This window comes from Numida meleagris, chromosome 1, assembly GCF_002078875.1.
Source record: "Numida meleagris isolate 19003 breed g44 Domestic line chromosome 1, NumMel1.0, whole genome shotgun sequence".
Classification (NCBI taxonomy): domain Eukaryota; kingdom Metazoa; phylum Chordata; class Aves; order Galliformes; family Numididae; genus Numida; species Numida meleagris.
The window spans coordinates 170599179-170625429 of record NC_034409.1 but is presented as its reverse complement, the minus strand read 5'-3'; the positions used below and the strand labels follow the sequence as shown (position 1 = coordinate 170625429).

At 40.5% G+C, this 26251-nt stretch overlaps 1 protein-coding gene across 3 annotated transcripts in view; it reads right to left on the bottom strand.

The window, feature by feature from the left end:
* Positions 1-26251, bottom strand: part of DCLK1 (doublecortin like kinase 1) — a 239558-nt gene that overhangs the window by 169411 nt on the left and 43896 nt on the right. The gene's annotated exons all lie outside the window — the stretch shown is intronic.

Genomic DNA, 26251 nt, shown 5'->3' with positions numbered 1-26251 from the left:
GTCTGTGCATCAGTTTGAGAACCAGTTTTGCAGCTCTTCATGATGTAGTTTTAACCACATCATCATCTGTGTCTTTCAGAAACAATAAGGAGACTAAAAATTCTGGATGAAGCTGAAGAGTGTGACTAACAAAAAAATGACTTCAGAGCATGTAGTGAACCAAACCTAAAACTGGCTGGTAAAGAGGCACATATATTTCTACAGTTTGTTGGCAAGTTCTTCAAAGTGGCATTAATTGCATTTGGGCCTCTGCATAGACAGATGCTTTGTTCTCCCTTCTCCAGCTCTCCTACCCCTAAACAAAACAAAAATCTGACCCTCAAATGAAGAGATAGAAATAAGACTGACTACTCACTGCTCTACTGAGCTTAAACAACAATACAAGCACACATTTTATTTTATTATATTATCACTTTGTGTAAGACCTTATAGGACAGGCTGGGAGATTGTTGTTGTTATTTTGCAGGGAAGATGAGGATTGTTATTACAGAATGAAATAGGCAGAAGCTAAAGGCCTACCCTGTGATTTTAGAAACAAATTTATAACACAAGGCAGGTTTCAGTTTGACTTCAGAAATGCCAAATCAGCGTATTTAGTCTAAGGCAGTTGTTAAGACAGAGTGTAGTCAATGGAAGACAGCAAACCTGAAAGGGTAATTCACTGCATCAGTCATATCAGCCTATTTCAAGAGGAACTGAATTGTCCTGTGGAAATATCTACTGATCTTTAAATAATTAGCTTAGACTAGACACTGACCTTTAGACAGGTAGTATTAGGAAAAATGAATCACCCCTTCCTTTATTCTCTTCTACTTTTGTACCTGCCTTTGCCTGCTGAACATAAGGAGAATATTATGTTTGTAATTTATGTAGGGTTGACACTGCTGTATCACGTTCACCATCTCAAGTTTATTGCGTATTAATGCCTCAGAACTTCTAGACAATAAGGAACCAGTAAAATACAGATATAGCTGGCTTTTATTAAAATAGTAATAATCAGAATATGTCACTGAGTTTTCATATGTTCATATAATAATGGTGTCTTAGTTTCAGTTGGGACAGAATTGTTTTCTTCAGAGCATCTGGTGTGATGGGTTTCTTTTGTTCTAAGAGAAAAACAACGTTGATAGCACAGTGATGTTTTTAGTTGCTGCTAAGCAGTGTTATACAGAGCCAAGGCCATTCTCAGCGAAGAGGCCAAGCTGCTGGGAGGGAACAGAATTAGGACAGCTGACTTAAACAGGCCAAAGGGGTATTCCATACCATATGACATCATGCAGAAGGAGTTTTGAAGGGGGTGGGAGTTCATCTCTCACTTACACTTGCTGGGGGGTGAGCTGGGCATTGACTGGGGGGTAGTGTGCAATTGCTTGCGCATCACTTACAACATATGTATATATGTATGAATGTATGTAACAACTGTTTTCCTTTTCTCTATCTTAGTAAATAGTTTTATCTCAACGCATGAGTTCTACTTTGTTTTTTTTTTTATTCTCTCCGTCATCCCACTGGGAAGGGGGGAGTTGAGTGAACAACTTTGTGGTGCTGAGCCACCTGCAGGGTTAAACCAAACCAAATGGTCTACAGGCGTTCTCCTCCACCGCCAAACATCAAATGGAAGTAGCTCTTCAAAGACATTCAACCAGTGAAGCTTGACTACCCACAGGCCTTTTCAAATGAGACACAGCAGGTAGCTGCAACAAGGAAGACTTCAGTCTGTGTTGCTATTTTCCCTGGCAAAACATTCATTTTCAGCACATGCAAACAATTTACATATCTGCATCCAGACTTGGTTATCTAATAAATTCATTGTTGGATTTTTGTTTATTTAATGTACAAGCATGTATCCCTCAGATATTTAAAGCCAAACATTAACTGCAAGACTATTCTCTTTCCTTTACTTCTCTGCCTACTAGATTTTGATTGAAGTATCTTAAAACATCTTAACCACTCTCTATATAGTCACATCTGCCTTTTTCATATAAAAAAATTTCACATGTAGCAAGTGATATCTCTGCAGTGTAGGAGAAAATAGTATCACTGAATAACCTCTAAAGGGTTCTACTTCCTGCTTTTATCCTGCTTTTACTAACACCACTTCACCACTGAATTTGCAGCCCTGTCTAATCATGAGCCCAACACAGCATGGTACTGATGCTGTCATCTGATTTCCAAGTGAAAAACCGATGAAGTTATAAAGCAATAATGTCTTTTCATGGCCTGCTGGACAAATGACTAATGGATCTGGGCTTTGGAAAAAGAAATGCCTCCAATGACACAGAAAGGAAGGTTACAAGATTGAGGATGCATTTTAAAATATACCATGTGAGAAATTCAAGACAGAGAAATAGCTTCTACTGAGCTTGTCTATTTAAGGTCAGTAGCAGAAATGCAAGGAGACTCAGCACATCAGCCTCACTCACATCTTCACATCAAAAGTAACAGAGTTTGTTTAGGGAATGAAGACCACGCAACTTGTGTTTAAGGAGCATGCAATACACTGCAGCAAACAAATAAGTTGTAAGCTGCTATCTATGTGGTAGACAGTCCTTCAGCGGCAGTAGCAACTATGTGGAAGGAATTCCAGCTTTGCAGCAATCCTAACAGCAGATGAAACATTACAGCATGGTTCTAGAGACACATAATAAAAAGTACCACCCCTCAAACATAACGATAATAGTACCTTAGTTTTACTTATTTTTTCACTCTAGCCATCAATCTTATGGATGCTCAAAGCTTAAAGATCCACAAGATGAACTGAGAACTTGGAAATAACAAAAAAATTTTTACTGGATGCCATCCCATGAGCAGAGGCAGTCTGAGCAGCCAGTGTGCTTGCACACTGGGACCCACATTGCTCATCCTTTCTCAAGGTTCAGAGAGCCAACAGATGTCTGGCAGTCAGCAATGAGCCCTGTCTCATTCCCGATGAGCCCTTCAAATGAGCATTGCTGCAAGAACTGCTACACTTGCACAGCACAGCCCTGAATGGGAGCGTATAAACTGCATTATACATTCACTGTACCCCACTGGCAAATGTTTGCTTACAGAAACACATATTACAACTTGTGCTTAGAAGCTATACAACCAAGGCAAAAACATGAAAGAGGAAATAGCTAATTTTTTTTCACTCTGATGATTGTTTCACTACATGTTTCAGAGAAGAAAACTATCTGAATTCATAACACAGCGAAAAAGCTAACATCAAACACTTATGTCTTTAGCATCATTTACAATACATTGCTGTGTAATTCTACAGTCCAGACAAAATGTTCAGGTTTTTCATGTAAATGTCCAGCAATAAAGAGAACTGCAGCCTCTCACGGGTGTTGCCGTTTGAGGTCCTGGTGGAGCTAGCCCTGCAGTGACACAGAATGCTCCACACTACATACATGGTTCAAGTTCTCACCAGTGAAGACTATTCACTGACTGACCACCTTCACCATTTCTGACCCTACAGCAGTGGATCAGAACTTGGAAGCAGACAGCGAAGATGTAAACTCCTCTAGAAGGAAGAGTAACTTTTCGGTTACAGAATATGGGGAACAGAAATGCTTAGGAAGTTCAAGACTATGGGGTGGATGCAGTTCTTCTTCCTTTATTTGCAGGACTGATGAAAAGATGGGTGTCTGCTGACACTCCTCTGCATAGCAGATCTGAGAAGGGAAAGAATGGAACTCAATGCAGTCATTATCCAGTTTCAAAGAGCTCCAAAGAGCGGTGCACATATTCAGCAACGCTGAATTGGGACTAGATAGCATTTTGTTTTGAGCAAAGCTGACCGAGGTATGCAGGTGCTATATAAATAGTACTGGATAAATCTGCGGGATATAATCAGTGCTTGTAAAACAGGCTTCCAGCTCCTCCTTTCAGCAAAGCAGCAAGTGTTTCCACAAGGAAGTACTCCAGCTTGAACTTCAGCGTAAGTAGCACTGGACCAAAAACACATTATTTCACTGCTGCAGTTACTAAAAGTCGGGTGCTACAGAGAGGAATAGATAAAACCCAACATATTTAAATGGTCTCCATTGCTCACGATGTCTATATTAGCTATTTCCCAAATCTGGGATATTAGTAACAACCATAATACTTCCGCTCTAAATCTCTGCTGAAAATGTGCATGGAGGAGATAGAGAACTGTAATATCATAGTGTAATTATAGTGTAGAAAAATATTTCTGACTTTTATGAACAGAATAACTCCTGAATCTGCGCTGCCTCGCTGCAACTATTTATTTTTTCATGTATTGAACTGGCCGGCAGGAGCTGCAAACTTGTATGTTGCTGAGTCCATAAGCACATCACTGGCAACTCACAGAAATACCTTGCTGAAGGATTCCTTTCTTGTGCTCCCAGGATCTCAGAACTTGCCAGGTTTGATTTTGGTACTTTTTGGATGATTGTGTATTTAAGGATAAAGGAAACAAAAAATTCTTGATGTGACAAAGGGAGTGAAAACTGCATGCAAGAAGAAAGCTCAAGGTAGGTAGATAGCAGCTATGTATACAGTTAACCTCAGGGATACTCAGGAATGGTAAAACCTTGGCCAAGACAAATGAGGCAGGCATTTATGTTCCAGGTTAGATGCTATCCAAGAGGTCTCTACAGTACTTCATCACATCTCTCAGGAACAGGATCTAAAACAACTAATTGCCCTCAGTGGAGTATCTGAGCAATTAGCAGGAAAGCAAAGAACAAGGGGAAGGAGGGACGTACCCCAAATAGGACCTCTGCCAATCTTAAGTGCTCTACTCCATGCAATCTAAAGCCTTTCCATAAGGTAGAAGGAGAACGAAAAAAGAATCTTTCTCTTTACTCAAAGGTAATGGACATGCAATATTCTAACGGTTCAAGGAAATATTTCCCCTTCCTCAGGAAAGTGCTTTTATCATGAGGTCAAACTGTTCAGAACAACAGCACTTAACCCTGTAATGAAGCCGTTTCACTTTGCAAAGTGCAACACAGACTATATTTGTTTAGAAAGCCAGTTAACATGGACAACCATAACATTCTAGCCTATATATTAGTGTACGCAAGGCCAAGGAATTCTCATTCTGAGAAGCTTATTTGTAAGGTTCCCCCTGTGGGGCACCTTCATGTCTTCATACTCCTCTATCTCACAGCACTTCAAGTTGAGTCTCAGCCCCTTCTCCCAACTAAAGAGTTCTGATCCACTCACAAAATGGAAACAGTCAGCCCTCAGCATTAAGTCTGCAACATTTGGCATTCATAACACCACAAATACAGTTGTTTTGCTTTTGTCTAAGCAAAGCAAGGGGCTGATAAAAGGCAGGTATCAAAACGTTGGCTCATACTGAAACACTTTTTATAATGCTGTTTCTTTTTTTTCAAGAATTTATCTAAGATATCTCAAGGACCGATTTCTTTCTAAAATCAAAAGCGGACAGAAAAGGCAGCTTTTTAAAATCTGCCAGCAAAGTAAAAATTACATTTGCAGTTTGGTTTCTGGCAGAAGTCTAAGAAAAGATGAATGAGCAGAGAAAGAACAAATGACACCCTCCAGTTTGACTAATGACAAGGAAATACAGCTTACAGCAAGCCCATTGAGAATTTTCGGAGGTACTAACACAAGGTAATTTTTCTCCAAAGCTTAATATAAGTTAATCACTGGTATTTCAGGTGCCATTAGATACTTAGGTACATGACCCATAAAGCACCCTACTCCCCCTTCCAATTTTTCCCACCTATTTGCAGTATAACCTGCAGTAGCAGCCATAATGAATACAGGGCTCTTTTCCTTAAACTACCTGACTTAAACTGAGATGTAAATGAGATATTCACCATTGTTGACATTATTTCTTATGAACAGAATTATTCAATATGCGCTTCCTTTACTCACTTTTCATTTCAGCTGCCTAATATAACAAAGGCAGCTGCCTTGGCAGTCCCTAAGTGCATGAAATTTCATAAGAGCAAGTGCCAGATTTCACACCTGGGATGAGGCAACCCTGCATGTGTGTGCAACCTTTGGACAATGCTGTCAGAAATATGGTCTGATTTTTCATGGCTCTTTCTGGAACCAGGAATTGGTCAATGATCCTTAAAGGTCAAACTTGGGATATGCTGTGATTCTACGAAAAAAGCAAGATCATACAACATTTAAGGGAGGTCAAAATAAAGAGACTGAGGAAGGCACTGTTCTCCTCTTGGTTTGTAAAACTAGCAAGCACTGGAAAGCAAACGGACAACAGAACCTGCTTTTTTGTTGCATAAGACTTTTTTCCCTCCAAAACAAGAGGAATGAGGACAGAATATGGAACAGACAATGTCCTCCAAAATACGTAGCTCATTCATTTATTTTCCATCTCATTCCTGAATTAGTAATATACCTGATTCTTATAATGATATAAAAGCTTTACAATTAAATACTTGCATATATGAGTAATCTGATTATCCCTAACAACTCCCTTACTTCAACACCCTTTTCTGTTCAAAGCAAGAGGTCTATTATTTCACAGCCAGTACCACGTGTATTTTTGTTTTGGCTGACTGACCAGGGCACACTATAGATAGAAATCTCTGTTTTGATTGATTCATTTCTAGAGTTAAAACAATGGATTTAGCAACAGATGCAAGATGTTTACCATTAATAACAATCATTCCAGCCAGTGCCTAAAAGACAATCATCCCTAAAAAACAGTCTTATGCTAACACATTGTGAATAGACTGAATTTTATTCACCAACTCACTTTTAATACTAAAAGCCAGATGCTGCCTGTTAGAAAAATGTGCTTAAGCCAAAACTGTCATCATCTTGTACACGTTATAATGACAGCAGAATTTCTACCAGATTATGCCCTTTGATTTTCGCATATGTGTGTATGCAGATCTGGGCGTAGGAAGGACTTGCAGATTCGCAGTGTGGAAAAACTAAACATGGTTAGCTGAGATCTACTGACGCTGAGATTATATGCAGTTATTCCTACCTGCCTCTATTCTCCAAAGACAAAAAAAAAAAAAAAAATCCAACACAAAATAAACAAATGAAAATCCTAAACTGACTTCCAAGGACAAATTGGTAACTCTCAATGAAGTTGTTTCAGGAAGGAAAGAGTACAAACCTGCCTGCATGCACACTTTAGATAATTGTCTCAAGCCAGTCAGGATTGCTTAGGAGACTAAAATCTGACAACAGTTCCAAATACTGTCATGTTACATTATCAGAGCAGAACCCAGCCTGCCCAGCTAGCCTATACAAGGCAAAATTATGAAGCAGGGCAGCAACTGAGCTTTAAGAATCCTGTAGATTTCTTTTTGACACCCGTTACTGTCTAAATGAATTTCCTCCTCATCTGTAGACAGACATGCAAAAGTTTGTCAGTGGTAAATTACATTAAAGTTTTTACTCGATGCACTTATGTATTACAAAACACTTGCACTGTGACATAATGTGAACTTTTTATTGAATAAACTGAGAGATCTACTGCTGTACCTATTTTTCATCACTACTATGCTGTTTATTTTTCATTGCTATATTGCTGCTTACCTAGCTAGCAGTGCACATAGTAAATATGAAATAAAAAGGTTGTGGTAATATTACCACAATCTCCTAATGCACATTTTAAGAACTGACTCAGATATGAATAGAACCAAGTACTGAATCACATTAAACAATTTTCACATCAGATCTGAAGATAAAGAAGCTACAGCTTCCAAGTGAAGTCCTTCCAGTATTAAATCCCTTTGGATGGTTAATTCATATCAGGCATGAATTGTTACTTTCTTGAGTGGTCAGTGTTAGCTGGACTAATGCTTTAAATGCGAGGCTTAACAAGCAAACACAGAACTTGGGAGAGAAGGAAAACTGAAATTAGCAAAATGATATCATGCAGAACAACTTCACGCAACCAACGAGTTTGTCATGCCAACACAAGAAATGAAAGCGAGCAAGATCCTTTATTCATGGTATCTGAGGGGAAAATAAGGTGAATTTAATGGATGAGCATCTTTAAGATGCACTGAGAAAGACCGCCAGAATTTAGAGACAGTCAGACATGGTAACTCGTTTCACCCCGTGACAGGCTATTTTAAGCAAAATGCAATGGCCAAAAGGCAGATGTGTAGACAAGCAGCTAAAACGCTGCAGTCCTACTTCAAGTCAGAGCAATCGTTATCTGTTGTGAAACATCCACTACAATACACAAAACAGATTATGTTAACTTACCCTTGAAACTGAAGGCATCAAAAGTAGGACAAAAACTTCCATACCGTGAACAGAATTTCTTAGCTTCTTCCTTCTGATTTACTTTGAATCCAAGAAGGCTACATCAATATCTATTTCTTTTCAATAATAATGGCAGTACAATAGAACCTGCTGCAGGTGAAATTCGATCTGCAAAATAACCTGCTTCCTGATGAATTCAGTGGGGTGCAGATCCCAAATCCACGCTCTGTGGAGGCTGATTTTGGCCTTTTTGAGGAACTCACATTTGGCCAGCCAGACTTGCCTAATCATATCAGAATCCACAGAACAGACAAGACTGGTGGCACACACTGGGCTGCAGCAAAATAACTATCTCCACCAGAGATGTCTGACTCACATTCCATCATCCAGGCACTTGTTTTACTTTTATGCAATTTTGCTTCCTTTTGACAGGAATATTAAAATAATTCAATGTAAGCACTAAAGCCAATATACTGAAAGCAATCATGAAATACTGAATATTTAACCGACACCTCTAGGAAATAGGAGAAGCCCTGTCATCTCAAACTGTCCTGAAGATGAGTTCATTAACATCCCTAGGAGTGAATACTTTGAGCAAAGACTTAACGCCACGTTACTGAACAATAGCAGAACCCCCTCTACAACTTGAAAGCTCTAAGTAGGTATTTCCAGGTTTAGGATAGGGTGAATTGAAAGCAGAATTGCTGCGAAGTAAATTAGGACGTTTGGGGTACTAAGGTTCTAGTTTTTGTTTCCCTATAGACACAGGCAATGAAAGAAAAAGATCTGTCTGGAATTGACAACATTAGGGTAAACAGCTGCTACCAAAGTACATCACAGTGACTGGAAAGAATACCCGACACTTGTATCATGCAAACAGAAGCGGGCCATGCAAAATGCCCTGTTCCTAGTACCAGTGAGAACAGCTCAGATCGCTGCAGGGCCTCCTTTTGATGTATTTTATAAATAAATGAGGGACTCCGGAGAACTTCGGACAACACTCAGCCTTCAAGAGGTTTTGAAAGAAATAACATTCAGAAAGTGGTTTGGGTCTGAGATTCTTTGTACCATAAATGCACGTAACATCTCACACTGGCAGAGCATTCATTGCTCAGAAGCACAAAGAGCATCTCTGCAATCCAAGAGCTCGAGCCCTGTCCCACCAGGCTGCTTTCCACAAAGAAAGCATTCCCTATAACCCACTCCAACAGCCACTCTGAGCCCGCAAAGCTTTTCCTGTGAGATAATTATTTTTCAACATCCATTCATTTTTCTGTTCCTTCTCCTTAACTGCTTTTTCCCAAGACCACAAAAGCCTTGTTGCGGGTATCCATTTTGGTGTTAAACAGACATAAAACTTTTTCTTCAGAGGTTCTCAGTTTCTTTAAATCCATTCCAAGTTGTGTATGCTCAATAACTGGGATGAGGGGGCAGAAAGAACAATCACTGACTGGGCACATCTTGCACTCCTGCCCAAAACTGGAATGTCTTTTTCAAAAATTTAACTTAATTATTTCAATTGGAATGTCCAGAAAGCTGTAAGGAACTGTAGGCTGTTCCCAGGAAAAGCATATCCCTAGACAAGCAATTGAAAATAAATTCTGGCATAGAAATAAAATTAGTCTGTAACCATTTTGGCATTAGCTGAAGAAATAAGAACTTCTAAATAAGAACTAAATTGAAAGAACTAATACCAAACTAATTTAGTTTATTTGGTTTAGTTTATTGTCTTTAACATCAATCCTGTAAAGCATGACATGGCAATCTGGGACTTGAAACTGCATTACATTATTACAGTGCTGCTCCACAAATCCCCAACATACAATACTTATGCAAATGCACCAACAGAATATGAATAACTGAGTACATTACCAGCTACACTGAACAGTACTCAGAGAGATTAAAGTAACACGGACAGACTTGGGAGTAACTAACACTTTCTTCCCTGCTCATTTTCAGGAAACATACACCCTTTGAATGGTATTCCTACAGAATGACAAACAAAAGAAATGGGAAATCAGACATTTGAATGCATTCTACCTGATATACATCTTTTGAAAATGCAAATGGTTGGCTCCTAGGCTGACAAACCAATATAAAATTGTTTTCATAGTTGCAATTACAGTACGGATACGCTAGTCTTTCCATGAGCAAATCTCCTTCTGTCATTCAACGTCCCTTTTATTTTTATTAGAAGTTAACAGGAAGTTTTTATATTGATTAAGACTGTAACAGCAATTTCACGAGTAGTTCTTAGATCCCCCACATATTCCCTTTTTATAGGGACAAAAAAGCAAAAAAAAAAAAACAAAAAAAACCCAACAAGCTGGAGCCAGAGAATGTTATCGAACAAATTTATCAGCATATTTATAAGGGACCGAAAGATTTAATGAATTAAAAATCATTTTTTTCACTGATCTCTGCTCAGTTTGTTTTGGAAACAGTTAGGTTAGGCCCACAGTCTTGGCTAACCTCCCTTTCTCCTTCCCAATATTTGAATCACTTTCAAACACTGGAAGAAAGGGGTCATGTTAAGAGGTCAAACCCCATAGGCAGCTACAAATGACATGTAAATAAATGACAGGTAACCCCTCTGATCCTGTTTAGCTTTCCTACCATAGCATAGCATAGCATTAGTGTACACTAATGAACTCCCAACCAGGAAAGGAGCCTTGGTGACCACCAATTTTTTCTGTTCACGAACAATGAACTAGTCTTCTGTGCTTAGTCTCTAACAGGCATGCAGGAGGGCACATCAGGAATGCAGCACAGCCACCCTTGGCATCAATTGTGCACAGCAGACACTTTACCCTGAGAAAGACACTTCAAGCAAATGCCCCAATGGGCATGCTATCAGATCTTCTCCATCCACTCTCTCTCTCTCTCCCAGAACTCTGGTAGGGTAGGTTTCATTCAAATGGTAAGCAGAGTATTTCTAGGGTTTTGTAAAGTTCTAAATTTGGGAGGAAACTTATTTCCTAACCCATCTCCTCCCCCTCTTCCCCTCTAACACTGAATCCAGCCATCTGCAACTCTCCTCAGTGTTATGTCCATCTACTGACAACATTTTCTTCATATTAGAATAGGGAGTCATGTCGTTGGAGTATCTGGTAAGAAAACGAGCTGCAGTCAACATCGGGGGCACTTTTCAGATCCCATTCTTCAATGTCTATAAGAATTAGCTTGCAAATCATGCATGCTGATGAAATTAAAGGAAGCGTCTCTCTCTCCAAACTGCAGAGATGCAAATGAGAACAGATACAGCCACAATCTCTCAGTCTTAACACACAGAAGCAGAACGCAAACCTTGGAAAAGAAGCAACTGCTTCCCGGCTTACTTTCTAAAAGAGCCAGAAACAGGGAGTTAATGCCATAATGCTTACATGCTCAGTCTGAACTCAGTGTTGGCTGTCATTAACCAAGGTTAACTCTGAAACAAATTTTGATGGAATAGCAAAGGTAATTTGGAATTATCAGGCATACAAAGAACTTTCAGTTACAAAGAAGTACCAGTCTTGGCTTCCTCTGCCTTCTGCCTCCTTCTTTTGTGCACCTTGTATCTCCAAATTGCAGCACCATAAGCATTAGATATCATTCAGAAAGAGGCTGAAAGAATCACGTGGATTTTATTCTGTTCAACTTGCAGTAGGGGTTGGATCTGAGCCCCCCAGCATAATACATCTGCTTATGCTCCAGATAGCCGCACTTACTCAAGGTGACTTGCAAATGTAAGAAAAGGGTCTTTGAGGCAAAGTCTGGATCCACTGCCCTGGCAGCTGCTGCAGCAGCTTCATTTGGGGCCTCTGCACAACCCCGCAGCAGTGAGGTCCTTGACACAGTTACATGTACCCTCAGCACTCCCCAGTAATACCAATGTTGTCAAACGTGCACAGAATAGTCCTGCGAATTAGTAGTTAATACAGTGCACTAAAACTAACTCTTGTTTTGTACAGCTGTAAGACACACACCTTGTCACATCCCATAAATCTGATGCCTGCCATAGCACTGGTGGATATTCTCTGGCCTTACCAAGAGGAGGGGAATGTCACGCAGCTGTCCTCTAACACAACAGAAATATAAGCTACTGACTCATATGAATGGGCATCATCAACAGCAAATTTTGAAAAAAGCATTTTATTTGGCCAACTCATACTTCCCATGTCTGAGATTTATTTTGTCTTGAATAGGTTGATGCTATTCGGGAACTCATTAAGACTGGAACACCCACTGTAGAGTTTTAATCTGTGCTGCTGAACAGGTACAAATAATTATTAATATTGGCTAAGTATCTACCACACGTGAGAAAAAGGATGGAAAAGATTCATGTAGTTTCAATGAATTTTTAATTGGAAAGACAACAACAGAGGAAAGAGTCAGAAGTACCTTGCAAACTGCAAATGTGCTGCTTTCCATGTGTGTCTGCAAATTTTTCTGAGACCAGAACTGAACTTAGTCATCTTCTTCACAAACAGTGCAGAAAAATCAAACGTTGCAGTACAAATACTGCAGCACATCATTTTATGTCTATTACTGCAGTGAGGATTACAGACTTTCTCTGCTCTGCTTGGTAAGCACATATGTGCTACCGTTTCAGGGTGAAGCTGTAGTAAAATCCAGGGTAGCACAGAAAACCTTTTATTATCCCCTCCCTGTAAACACCAGGCACATTGGAACAGTCAAACCTCACCTCCAGCACCCTAATCCACAAAGCTGGTTTCACAAATTCCTCATTAAAGGATGCACTGGTGCAGCACTGGTGCATGTCATAATAAATATGCTGCCCGGTTTAATTCTGGTATCCTACTGGAAAAGCCAGATCATTGAATAATCAGATTTAGCTATCAGCACAGCAGGAGATCTATGTTTTAAACCAATTTAAGGACTGCAAATACCATATGGCAGCTGACAAAATCAAGCAACGTAATTGACTCAAGTGCTATCCTCTTCTGTTAGATTGTTGTTTATTGCAGGACAAGCTACAAAGCTACCCTACAGGAATAGCGACAGTTTGTTTTGTCAGAGGCCACTCAGCCGACGGGCTCATTAAAATGCCTTCATACACAATCTGCATGAACAAGTCAAGCTTAGCATTTAATCATTAGAAAGTTGAAGCGTATTTGTGGAGAGATGAGCTTAGGGAGATGAGGAACAGAAGAGGATTGTTTAATATACAATTTCTTGTTCTCCTTTCCATTCCAATAGAGACTGCAAGACCTCCTCTATCACATTCACTGAATTGCCTTTGCTGGGATAGAAGTTCTTTTTGCCTGCTACCTCCTTGCACCAAAGGCAGTCAGTGGGAAGGAAGAAAAGTGAAGGCTGTGGCAAAGGGTGGTCAAAACCTTTGCTGTTGAAGCTAAAGGACAATCTTCACCTGGATTAAAGCTAGCTCAGAGTACACAGGAAATTGCAGTCACACTCCAGACTGCATTGCAGACGTGCCAGAAGCCTTTGTTAGTGCAACCCAGGAGAAGTTCACAGAGAAATATTCAAGAGAACTAGCACGCAGCTGTGACTGCAGTCACTCCTGAGCCTCCTGCAATCTGTGGACTTCATACACAAGGTGTAATCGTGGATTTCCGTTTAGCAGTCAGAAATCTTTAAGCTACCCAACAACATTTCTTAGGAAAGGCATTCCTTCATCCCTCCCTCCAAGCTATTATATTCAGTTTCTCACTGTGCAGTGCATGGCCAAAACTGGCTGACACGTACAGGGTAAAGAAGAAACAGATTTTATTTTTTAAATAGGGCCATCCAGCAGTGCTGTGCACTGCTCTCAATTTTTCCTCAGACAAGAATGCTTTCACGGTGATCTGCAAATCCAATACACTTTGCATTTCTATGGGTTTTCTAAGATTCTCTGGGCTGAATAGCACAATGAAGATATAAATTATCCACTCTTACAAGATCCTGGAAAATTCCCTCTTCTGCAAGGAGTGAGACCAAAATGGAGACTTCATTCTAAAGCTACACCAGCTCAACACACATCAGAATAAGACCATGTTCACCTATCAGTTCATATATATTGAAATAGTCTAACCAACACATACAATCAACTGTCTAGTAAGACTACAAGGAATAAAATACAAATTATGCAATGGTTCCTTAAGTATCTTCTGATGTTGAAAACGCACAATAACACAGAGAACAACCAAACATTAAACTGTTCAGCATCACTTTGCTGACCTGTAGAACGTTGACAGCAGTGATACACATTGTATCCTACACCAGTATGACCATATCTGTTAAAATACCAAGCACAAAAAAAATTAAAAATCAGAAATCTCACTCACACTTAACAATGTTGGACTGCACAAGTAAAAGCTGGAAAAAGCAAGCATCACTAGAATGATCACACACCTTTGCTGGCTTTGTCTGCATTCATGACATGCGACAAATGAGATTCGAAACCTAACTGAGGAAAGCCACTGATGTCATCTATTTGGACTTCAGTAAGGCCTTTGACACAGTCCTCCATAATGTCCTTCTCTCCAAACTGGAAAGATATGGATTTGACGGGCAGACTGTTTGATGGATGAGGAACTGGTTGCAAGATCGTACTCAGGGAATGGTGGTCAAAAGCAGAATGTTTGGATTGGAGATCGCTGACAAGTGGTGTCCCTCAGGAGTCAGTACTGGGATCAGTACTCTTTAACATCTCCATCAATGACATGACAGTGGGACTAAGTGCACCCTCAGCAAGTTTGCAGATGACACCAAGCTGTGTGGCATGGATATCATGCCTGGAGGGATGGAATGCCATTCAGAGAGACCTAGACAGGCTCGAACAGTGCAGAGAACTACATGAGGTTCAATAAAACTGAGTGTAAGGTCTTCACCTGTGCTGTGGCAACCTCCACCATTAGAACAAGCTGGAGGACGTAAAAATGGAGCACATCCGTGCCAGAAAGGCCTTGGGGGTACTGGAGGATGGGCAGCTAGATGTGAGCCACCACTGTGCCCTTGCAGCCCAGAAAGCCAACCTATCCTAGGCTGCATTGAAAGCACTGTGGCCAGCAGGGTGAGGGAGGTGATCCTGCCCCTCTGCTCTGCGCTGGTGAGGCCTCACCTGAAGTACTGCGTCCAGATGCAGAGTCCTCAGTACAGGAGAGACATGGAGCTGTTAGAGAGTGTCCAGAGGAGGGCCACCAAAATGGTCCGTGGAACAGAACACCTCTCCTACGAGGACAGGCTGAGAGAACTGGGACTCTTCAGCCTGGATAAGAGAAGGCTCCGAGGTGACCTGAGAGCGGCCTTTCAGTATCTAAAGGGGAGCTACAGGAAAGAAGGGGACAGGCTCTTTAGCAGGGTCTGTGGTGACAGAACAAGGGAAAATGGCTTCAAGCTCTAAGAGGGTAGATTTAGGTTAATTTTAGATATAAGGGTATAATTATAGATATAATCTAGATTTAAGGAAAAAATCTTTAAAAGTGAGGGTGGTGAGGCACAGGAACAGGTTGCCCAGCGATGCGGTTGATGCCCCATCCCTGGGGAATTTCAAGGTGAGGCTGGATCAGGCCCTGGGCAACCTGATCGAGCTGTGGTGTCCTTGTTCACTGCAGGGAGTTGGACTAGATGGCCTTTAGATGTCCCTTCCAACACTAAGGATTCTATGATTCTGTACACTGACCTTGGTTATAAAATGTACTTAGTTAAAGTTTCGACTACATGGTATTTTTCCACCTTGCACAAGAGTGTTAGGGAAGTTCTGAAAGCTTTCCTACAGTCAACATGCATCAAATCTTCTCCCATATCCAGCAGGCATGTTGCTCTGTCACAGAAGGAGACAAACTGATTCAAGATGACTTGCCTTTGACAAATCTACATTGAATCTTGCTTACCACCTCACTGTCTTCCAAATACATTGTTTGTTCCAGTACTTTTCCAGGAATTTATCTGCCTGGTCTATAGTTCTGTTCTATACGTCCTGCTGCTGTTCTGTTTAGAAATGGACACAAAATTTGTCCTTTTTCATTTTTCCAGAATTTCAATCACCTTCTGTCCATTTTCATACATAGTTTCTAATAGCATCAACCCATTTTAGTCAATTGCCTAAATTTTCCATGTACCTTAAAACTATTTAGGAAACAACACTAAGCCTTCACCTCTGTGCATGTTTTCTATAATGTGTGCAGAAATCTGAGTCCCCATGGCCATATGATCAATTAATGCTGATGAGTAAAGCAACCTCCAGCAAAATCTGCTGATAACATCCTAGCCTTTCTCCGTAACAGATACTTTCTTTCCTTAGTCATTTTTAATGAATTTACAGAATATTTTCTTGTTACAGCTTTCCCAGCTGTGCCGTTTTCTAACTAGTCCTTCTAACAATGCCTCTGTACATGAGTACTATTCTAAGATGTGTTCAAAAGCTGACCTAGTACCTCATTTTTGCCTTGCTCCTTCAGTTTCAGACTAATGAATAATTTCTATTTAGGTAGTGGCAATTATGGCTATCTTTTCTTCTCAAAGAAACATCTTGTACTTGTGCCCTTCCAGCATTTCTTTAAGAAACCACTAGATCTCTTGAGCTTCTGTCCTCAGACTTCCAAAAAATTCTTTCATTTTCTGAAGTATGCTTTTAAGGCCACAGCTTAATAGCCACTTTTATCCAATTCACCATCCTCCTCCAATCAATTCCTTCCTATTAGTCAAAAGCAAATACAGAAGACCTCCACCTTTTGTTTATCAAAAGGTTGCTCACCATATGCTCCCAAATTCTGCTAGATTTTGCATGTTATAACACTATTTACTAAAATTTGCTGGAGTAGTAGAAGTATTATGCCTTGGGCTTCTGAAACACGCATAAGTGAAAAACAGCTTACTTTACAAATCCAAAGAGAACTAGTATTATTTTTATTTTATTCATTTCACCATTCAACACTTTCAACACTGCCTAGTGGCTTAAGTAAAGGCATGTTTTAAATAAAAAAAAAAAACATTCTTTTCCTCTTACCCATACCAGTTTTTCTTTAAATAAATTTCAGTCCTATAAAGTACAACTTCAATATACAAACATGTTCGGCTCCCTTTTATTTCAAATATAGAATCACAGAGTTCTATGAAGTGGAAAGGACCTGTAAACGTCATCTAGTCCAACTTCCCTGCAATGAACAGGGACACCTACACCTAGATGAGATTGCTCAGAGCCCGGTTCAGCCTGACCTTGAATGTCTCCTGGGACGGTACATCCATCACATCTCTGGGCAACCTGTTGTATTAATGTACAGTGTATTAACGTACCACTTCCACATGTAAAGCAGAATCCCCATGGACTAGATTACTGGCTGAAACAGGAAGGGAATGGGTCTTTACTATCTCCCAATCTGAACAACCCTTAAGGTGATATAATACAAGTGGAGTACCATGATGGGAGATTTCAGCTCACTTACTTACTGCAAACATCACGCCATATCAGGATGTAAGTGATTTTATTTATTTATTTTTGCATTAAATCAGCGACTTTCACATAGCAACTGTGTAGGAATCCTATAAAACAAAATGCAACCCTTGATTTGGTCCTAAATACAGTGGCTCTTTGATTTGAAGGTTTTCAACTAGTTCTGCATGCAATAGTGCAACATTTTCCCAGCAGGAGCAGGGAAGGTGAAAAATCAATCTCTAGTTGCACCCGGCTTCAGAGTGCAAACACTAGGAGCGAGGAAGCTTGTCAAGAGAACTCAAAAGCACCAGATAAAGAACTTAAATCTTTACAGGCACTGTGGAGATAACTAAAGGTGATAAGACTGGAAAGACAAGGTAGGGATGCGTTTCCTATTAAGAAAAACCTGAGAAAGGAAAAGGACACCAGAACGGTTAAAACAGCAGCGTAGGAGTGATGTTATCCTCAAAAAGGTTGCAGCAAAGCCCAAATAGAAAAATAGCTCAATAAATACATCATAGCTCTGGCAAATTAGATGTAAAAACACAGCAAGTCATGCAAAACAACAACAAGCAATCTGATGAACAACTAGCAAAGACTAATGATGAATCTTTCCTCAAATACATCAGGAACAGGAAGACTGCCAGAAACTTGGTGAGACGATTCATGCTCACAGTAGTAAAGGAGCACTCAGAAGATAAAGGCATTACAGAGAATACACTGAACAGATTCACAGCAGTGATGGTAACAGTATGAGACACTTGGGAGCCCCTGTAAAGAAATGTAATAGAAGTGTTAAGATTGGTATGAATTGAGAATAAATGGTAGTGTTTGAGCACTGTAACATCAGGAGAAAGAAAAAAAAAAAAACCAGCAGAAGGAGGTATATAAGAACGGCAGGCATTGGTGGCACCTAGATTAGCAGGCCAGCAAGGCTGCAGCACATTTACGAGTAGCACTGCGGGATGCCTTAATCTAAAAGAAGAAATCCAAAATGAAGAGAGGTGAGAAAGGATGGAGAAACTGACCACCAACCAGGCGGAGACTAACCACATGCCTGCCCACGTAAGGACCCAGAAGTTGCGATGACAACTCAATGGCATGAGTCCCTTGTCCTCCATGTCACTTCAAAGAATCCTGGACCAGCATCTTGATACACACATCGTGGTGCCTGAATGCTAAACTGCATAGACACACATCCTAGTCTTTGTTAAGCACACAGGTGTGAAAGCCTGGAATTAAGCCATTTTGTTACAAAATAACATCACTTTTTACTCCTGTGAAGTCTCACTTCCAGTTTTGACACATCCTTGCCACAGTATCAGAATACTTTCCCACACTTCCCAAAAAATAACTCTTCATTGCGGGACGCTCTGTAGCTGTTTAAAATTGCAGTGACTGTACAAGCAGATACAGAACAAACCAACAAAATAAATATTAACAACTCACCAGGACAAGCCAGAAATTCTAAAGTAACTGAAGTACGAAAATCCATGAATTACTAACAAAATAGTATGCAGCCTTTCTGTTAAGAATATTTTGGTAGCTGACATGACAGTTTTAAGAGACTGCAAGCAAGACCCTAAGACTGAGATCTGTGCTGTACAAACTAATAGCAACTGCAACAAAGAATGGAATCAGAATATACATGAACAAATACGATCTGGTTGGGAAAGGTCTGCATGACATTTGTAATGGAATGTCCTGACTTAGAAGCCTCCTGGAGTTCCATCCATGAGCACATACAGAAGGCTATCCCAGCTCCTCTCCTCAAATTCAAATAAACACTTCGCCAGTTTTAAGAAGGTCAAGGAAGAGATGATTTTTTTGAGCTATGGACACCATTCCCTAATAAAGCCCAAGGCAATAATTATTAATTCAGTGGCACTTTAATCTTCAGAATATCTGAGACTTGACTGACAGAACATTCTGAAGGACATCTTCCATACATTTTCTTCAGAAAGGCTGGCTTAACAGAGTACTTTCTCCTATACTTACTATTCAAAAACAGTGCATTATTTAGCTCCTACAAGATGTCCCCTCCCTGCCTTTAGCTCCTTCATTAAGACTTCAGAGGACAGTTTCAGAAGAGCATTTGTATTAGCACCATTCCCTAAATCTTTACCAAACAGAAACATTTAATAGGGACTGTTATATTGATCTGTCTGTACACATTTTCATGTCAGATATAAGCAGTGAAAGTAATTACACCAACACATCCTGCATTCTGACAATTGCCTTTTTATTGCAGGTTAACAAATGTAATTAGATTCTCACAGGCCAGAAAAAGTACCAGGAAATCTCATTATCTTGTTGCCAATCAAGCTTTTGAGTCACATACAGATATAGTAAATAAAAATTGAAACTGGACTGAAATAATCTACAATCTCTACTCTACTAGCTATTGTTTTTTCCAGTAAAAGATAAAACTTTTCCAGTAAAAGATAAAACTATTCCAGCTTTTTGTTGTTGTTGTTGTTGTAAAAGAAGGAAAAAAATACAAGCCATTCCTAATCTGCATCCTCTTTTGCTATGCTCATTTTTGAGTGGTCTAGTTAGAAGCATGTAGCAAAGGTATTCTGTACACAGCAGAAAAAAAATTATACAGTTCTGCTTACTTCTGCTGAAGTAGTAAAATCATTTAGTTCTTACAACACCGTCAAATCCAAGTGCCCCAAATCCAGAAAGGTGGCCCCAAAATTCGTAAGGTAAAAAACAAATGGAAGATCTCTAATGATTAAGAAAAACAGTACGTGGATAACGTGCTGAATTTCCTCATAACCATATCACCTAGCAACTTAGAATTAAAAAAAAAAAAAAAATCCAAATTCTCACACAAAACTGTGCCAGTTCTGAAGCCACATTTTCAAGACAGACAATGACTACCACAAAATTAAGGACAGAAAAATTAGAGCTGCCAACACTTTAATTAAACACCTCCAAACAGCCCATTTTGTTTAAAATTCCTGAGCAAACAGTATCCTCACTTTGCTCTTCTCACAGTGTAACTGTGTCACCATTCTCCCCTTGTGGGTGTGCTGAAATTGTTGTTACATAACTCCTTCATTGCCAACTGAGATTCAAAAATTAAAACTGAAAACCAGTATTGTTTTCAGATAAGTGATTCTCCAGGTAGCTCTATCACTCTATTGGTTGTGGGGGGGGAGAGGGAACCCCAGATAACGAAGAGTCCCAACATGCCTCTAGCTTTTATTATTGCCCAGTCTATTTGGTGTGTCTTCCTAGACTATGTTGATGCTCTTCCCTAGCTGTAACTTTCCATGATGCAGATATCTGTGTGTGCTCTGGTTAGCTCAAGATCCATTTTAAAGAGAGACAGTTCTCTCACAGATCTAATTGATCTCATCCTACAAAAGATCACGAGTTGCACCTTAGAAATGCCTATTTCTTTTAACTGGCTATTAAAATAGTCTTGACAGTTTGCTTAAACAGATGAGGCTAGGCTACAAACTCTGTAAGTGAGGCAAATGAATCCCACTCCAAGATACAGGCTACCTTAGCTCCTGCTACCATTCTCCTCAGGCCTTTGACATATATTAGTACTCAGCTTAGTGATACTGGAAGATGAATTTAGATTATTAATAATCACTTTGAGGAATAAATGAATACATAGTTTCATCAAAATTCCAAGTCATTAACCATCACAAAGAATCAAACACAGAAAAACGCATGTCTGAAAACATAAAAATATTCATGACTGAATTACTTTTCCATTTGAAAAGAGGAAAGGAAGTAAAAATGTAAATGAATGAACTTGCTAACATCCTCTGTCACAGTCACGCTTTCCCTCAAAATCAGTAACTTCACCTTAATAAGCAAACTCAGCCCAGCCCCACACAAAAGAATAAATTCAGAATCGTATCTACGATTTTTCTGCTTTTAAATCACAAGTATCTAAGCACCAACCTATGTTTTGGAACATTTCACAAATCACCAAAGGTAGGAATTCTGACATTACATAGAATTGTGCCAATGAGTTAAGAAAGAAGAGGGAGTCTGAAGAGAACAAGACTTTTCAACACCTTTTTCTCATGATGTGAAATAGCTCCACTGATCACTGCTAAAGTACGGCAAGTTGCCACCAGAGGTAAGACAGCTCACTAAACTTTGACTGTCTTGGCAACAGGAGAAGATCAGCCTAGTCACAAGAGGGGAAAAAGACCTTCAATGAAAACAGATGTTCCTTTTCTTGATGAAGGTTGGTGCTTCTGGATCCTTACAAGTATCAGCCAAGAAAGTGATCCTATTCTAAAAGAGGAGCAGAGGTGCACTGTCTTCTCCAATACCTTCAGAAAGTCTAAGTCAATCAGCAGCTATCAAACTTATTCCAGCTCTGTACTCTTATCTAAAGGGTTCAGCAACATCCAGCTCCCACCTTTTGCTCCTCATGCTTGTTTCACTTTTTTCTTGTCTCAGACCAACATCACCATCAAGGAGTCTGACAGCTCTAACTTCCAGTGTACACTGGAATCAATCTGTAAGAAAGTTTCTCTCAACTCCTCTATTGTTTCACTATTTCCAAATGTCATCGTTCGCCATTCACTCTTTTCTCTCATCCATTTCTCAAAACCACAAACACTTTCACTGTAGTGCTTTTTCTGCACCTACACTTCTGCCTTCATTCAAAGGATAGTTTCTCTCCGCTTGTTGACGTGGTAGACAACACCACTCTTTCCAACCTCTGATTAAGAAAATTTCAATACCCAAAACAAGGTTTTCAATGCTATCCAGAAGGTGGAAAAGCTAAGGGCACCTTAACTAGGTCCCTGCTCTGAACAGTACTCTCTGTCTAGCCCATGGCTACAGGAGGTATAACTAGGTGTTAGGCTGGAACCAAAGAACATCAATTAAATGTCAAAGTTAGTACACACATTCCTGATGCCTTCAACTCTCTTTTACAGCTGTATAAAGATTATTGTCCTTCCATTTCAATAGATGTATGTTTTCTACATTTTTCAGGCATTCTCGGTACTGCTGAAGTTTCAGAGTACAAACTGGTGATATTACAACAACCACATTACAACACCGTGAGTGATTTGCTAAAAGCTACGCCTCAGTGCTACAGAAATCCAGTAAGCGGACATAGCAAAATCACTATAGGTTACTAAGAAAACTATGTCTTATTTAAAAATTAGAACAGCAAGATGAGATCTCTACAATGGCTGCAGTCACTAGAGCTCCGTATAAAAAAGCTTCTGACCCAGGAGGGCAGCTGCTAATGCGATGAGCAGATGCACCAGCCTTCTACCAGCTGGTACACAGGCAAAACAGACACTGAGAACTGCCAGTGCCATCTGAGCTGGCCTGTCACAGCTGTTCCACTGCAGTTTACAGCAGGAGCTTCTGCTTAAAGGAGAAATGGTTTTGCACAGCAGCAGATCAACACAAAGCATTAATAAAGTAGCAGTTCACAAAATTTACCTGAAGAATTACTCAACACCACGGTAAATCTGGGTAAAGGCTGATTTCCTTCAATTCATTTCTCTGCATGAACAGCACAAGTGCCTGAACTTAGCACACAACAACAAGGAGCACCATCACGCTCTCTTGTCTATGCCTCCATCTACTTTCTAGCTTTGAACAGAGTCATAGACTACCTACACCCCAAAAACAAAATTTCTCAATTCACCATGCTCTAGAGAAAGACAGAAATTTGAAAAGGGCAGAAAAAACAACAGCGGAATTCTCACCATTTGGGCAATATAGTATTTCTTTTAATGGCACTAGGAAAACTGTGTTGAGAAATGAGTATACCAAAAAACTGTATGTTAGAATTCCTGTCCCATAAGAATTACTGTGACTGTCCTACACAGCATCTCCAGACACATGCAGGTGGCTGCATGAGACTCTACCCTTAGCTGCCAAGACTCCTAGGGACACTCTGGCCCTTTCATTCTCTCATTCTGCCTGTTAATTCACAAAGATTTTTTATTTTCTGATCTAAATCTCAAAGACACCAAGATATGTGGTAAAGCAAGTTCTGGGCCACAAACAACGTAACATGCAAAATATTTTCAAAGGTAAGTAACTAATCTGATGATAGAAATCTCGGGATTCTGTAATATCAAAACCATAGTAAAGTCATGTTTCTTGGTAGTATGGAATTTTCCCCTTTTCAAAAATGATGGCAGTATGTCTGTGGCCATTTTTGTACAGAACACTGAAAATATGTATACAGTCTGTCATAACATGTCATTATAATAAAAACAATGGATTCAGATAGATCATTGTTTATTATTTCAATAGAATATTAGACCTAAATACAACTTTAGGCCACACACACTTGAATCTGGAATTTTTCAAGGAATACCAAACAATCTAATCAGATCATCCTGGATGACATGCTAGATCACATGAGGAATGAGCGTGCGATCCAAGACAGCCAGCATCACTTCACCAGGAGAAGGTCATGCCTAACCAGTCTGGTGGCATCTATAATGGAGTAATGGCATTGGTGGACAAAGGGAAGGCGACCGATGTCATTTACCTGGACTTGTGCAAGGCCTTTGACACGGTCCCCCACCAGATCCTTATCTCCAAATTGGAGATATGCAGATTTGACAGGTGGACTACCCAGTGGATAAGGAATTGGTTGAAAGGCCGCAGACAAAGGGTGGTGATCAATGGCTCTACGTCCAGGTGGAGGCTGGTAACACGTGGTGTCCCCCAGGGGATTGTCTTGGGACCGGTGCTCTTTAACATCTTTATCAGTGACATCAAGGATGGAATTGAGTGCACTCTCAGCAAGTTTGCTGAGGACACCAAGCTGAGTGGTGTGGTTGACACAATGGAAGGAAGGAATGCCATTCAGAGGGACCTCAGCAGACTTGAAAGGTGGGCCCAGGTGAATCTTATGAAGTTCAACACAGCGAAGTGCAAGGTTTTGCACTTGGGCCGGAGGAATCCCAGGCATTGTATATAGACTGGGAGGAGCAATCCTTGAGAGTAGCCCCGCAGAGAAGGACCTGGGGGTTCTGGTAGATGTGCAGTCTTGCAGTTCAGAAAGCAAATGGTATCCTGGGCTCCATCAGAAGAAGTATGGCCAGCAGGGAGAGGGAGGTGATTGTCCCTACCTACTCTGCCCTCGTGAGGCTCCATCCGGAGTACTGCATCCAGGTCTGGGGCCCCAGTACAAAAAAGACAGGGAGCTGTTGGAGAGGGTCCAGAGGAGGACCACCAAGATGATCAGAGGGCTGGAGCATCTCTGCTATGAAGACAGGCTGAAGGAGCTGGGCTTGTTCAGCCTGGAGAAGAGAAGGCTGCGGGGAGACCTCATTGCAGCCTTCTAGTACCTAAAGGGAGCCTACAAACAGGAGGGGGAGTCAACTCTTTACAAGGGTAGATAATGGCAGGATAAGGGGAAATGGATTTTAGTTGAGGGAGGGAAGATTTAGGTTGGATATCAGGGGCAAGTTCTTTACGGAGAGAGTGATGAGGTGCTGGAACAGGCTGCCCAGAAAGGCTGTGGATACCCCGTCCCTGGAGGTGTTTAAGGCCAAGTTGGATGGGGCCCTAGGCAGCCTGGTCTAGTATTAGATGTGATGGTTGGTGGCCCTGCCTGTGGCAAGGGGGTTGGAGCTTGATGATTCTTGAGGTCCCTTCCAACCCAAGCCATTCTGTGATTCTACGATTCTATGAAAGGAGCTTACAAGCTGGAGGAGGAGCAACTTTTTAAGCAGGTAGACAGAACAAGGGGGAATAGATTTAAACTGAAAGAGAGGAGGTTTAGATTAGATGTTAGGAAGAAATTCTTCACTCGGAGGGTGGTAAGCCACTGTAACATGCTGCCCAGAGAAGTTGTGGATGCTCCCTCCATCACTGGAGGTGTTCAAGGCCAGTCTTGATGGGTTCTTGGGCAGCCTAAGCTGGTGGCAACCCTGCATATGGTAGGGGGTTGGAACTACGTGATCTTTGAGGTCCCCTCCAATCTGAGCCATTCTATGATTCTAGGATTCCTACCTTCAAAGTGAAACATCCCAGCAGAGCCATGAAGCCCAACTCTTTAGAACATCTCAAGTTTTAAAATAAAACAAGAAAACCAAATGGCCTTTTCCACCCCTGCGAAAACTAAAGCATCTCAGTAAAAATGATGCTAGCTGATACTGTCTCTCTCTTCAGGGGAGAAAGTCTACAGTATTTAAAGTATTTCATAATTAACACGCACACATTTTATATTGCTTTTATCCCAAAGGCAATGTACAATCAATTTTTTAGTCCTACGTTATCTGCGGAGAAATCATTTATATATGAACTCTGTATGGCCTTAAATCCCAATACACTGCAGTAACAGACAAGGGTTATCAAGTGGGATAAAGAGTAAGTAATGAAAGCAACCGTTCATGTGCATCCCTGACTGTGTATGCCTACAGTTGCTTGTGATGTGAAGCATAACATGCTGATCTTGCCATCGGCCAGCTCTGAGGCCCAAGGGCAGGCATTTGTTTTCCTGAATAAGCAAAAAGAATTATTCCAATGGACTGCAAACTCCCTGAGCTTTAAGCACCACTAAATGCACGTCAGTTAAGAGCTCTCCACAAGGGACTTCTGAGCAGCCATAAAAAGTTCTTCCTTGTTCATCACTTAAATACTGTTTTATCTAGAGACAGCATCACAACCATGCCCATCTTCACATAACTTTGCTGCTGTCAAAACATCATCTTCTAA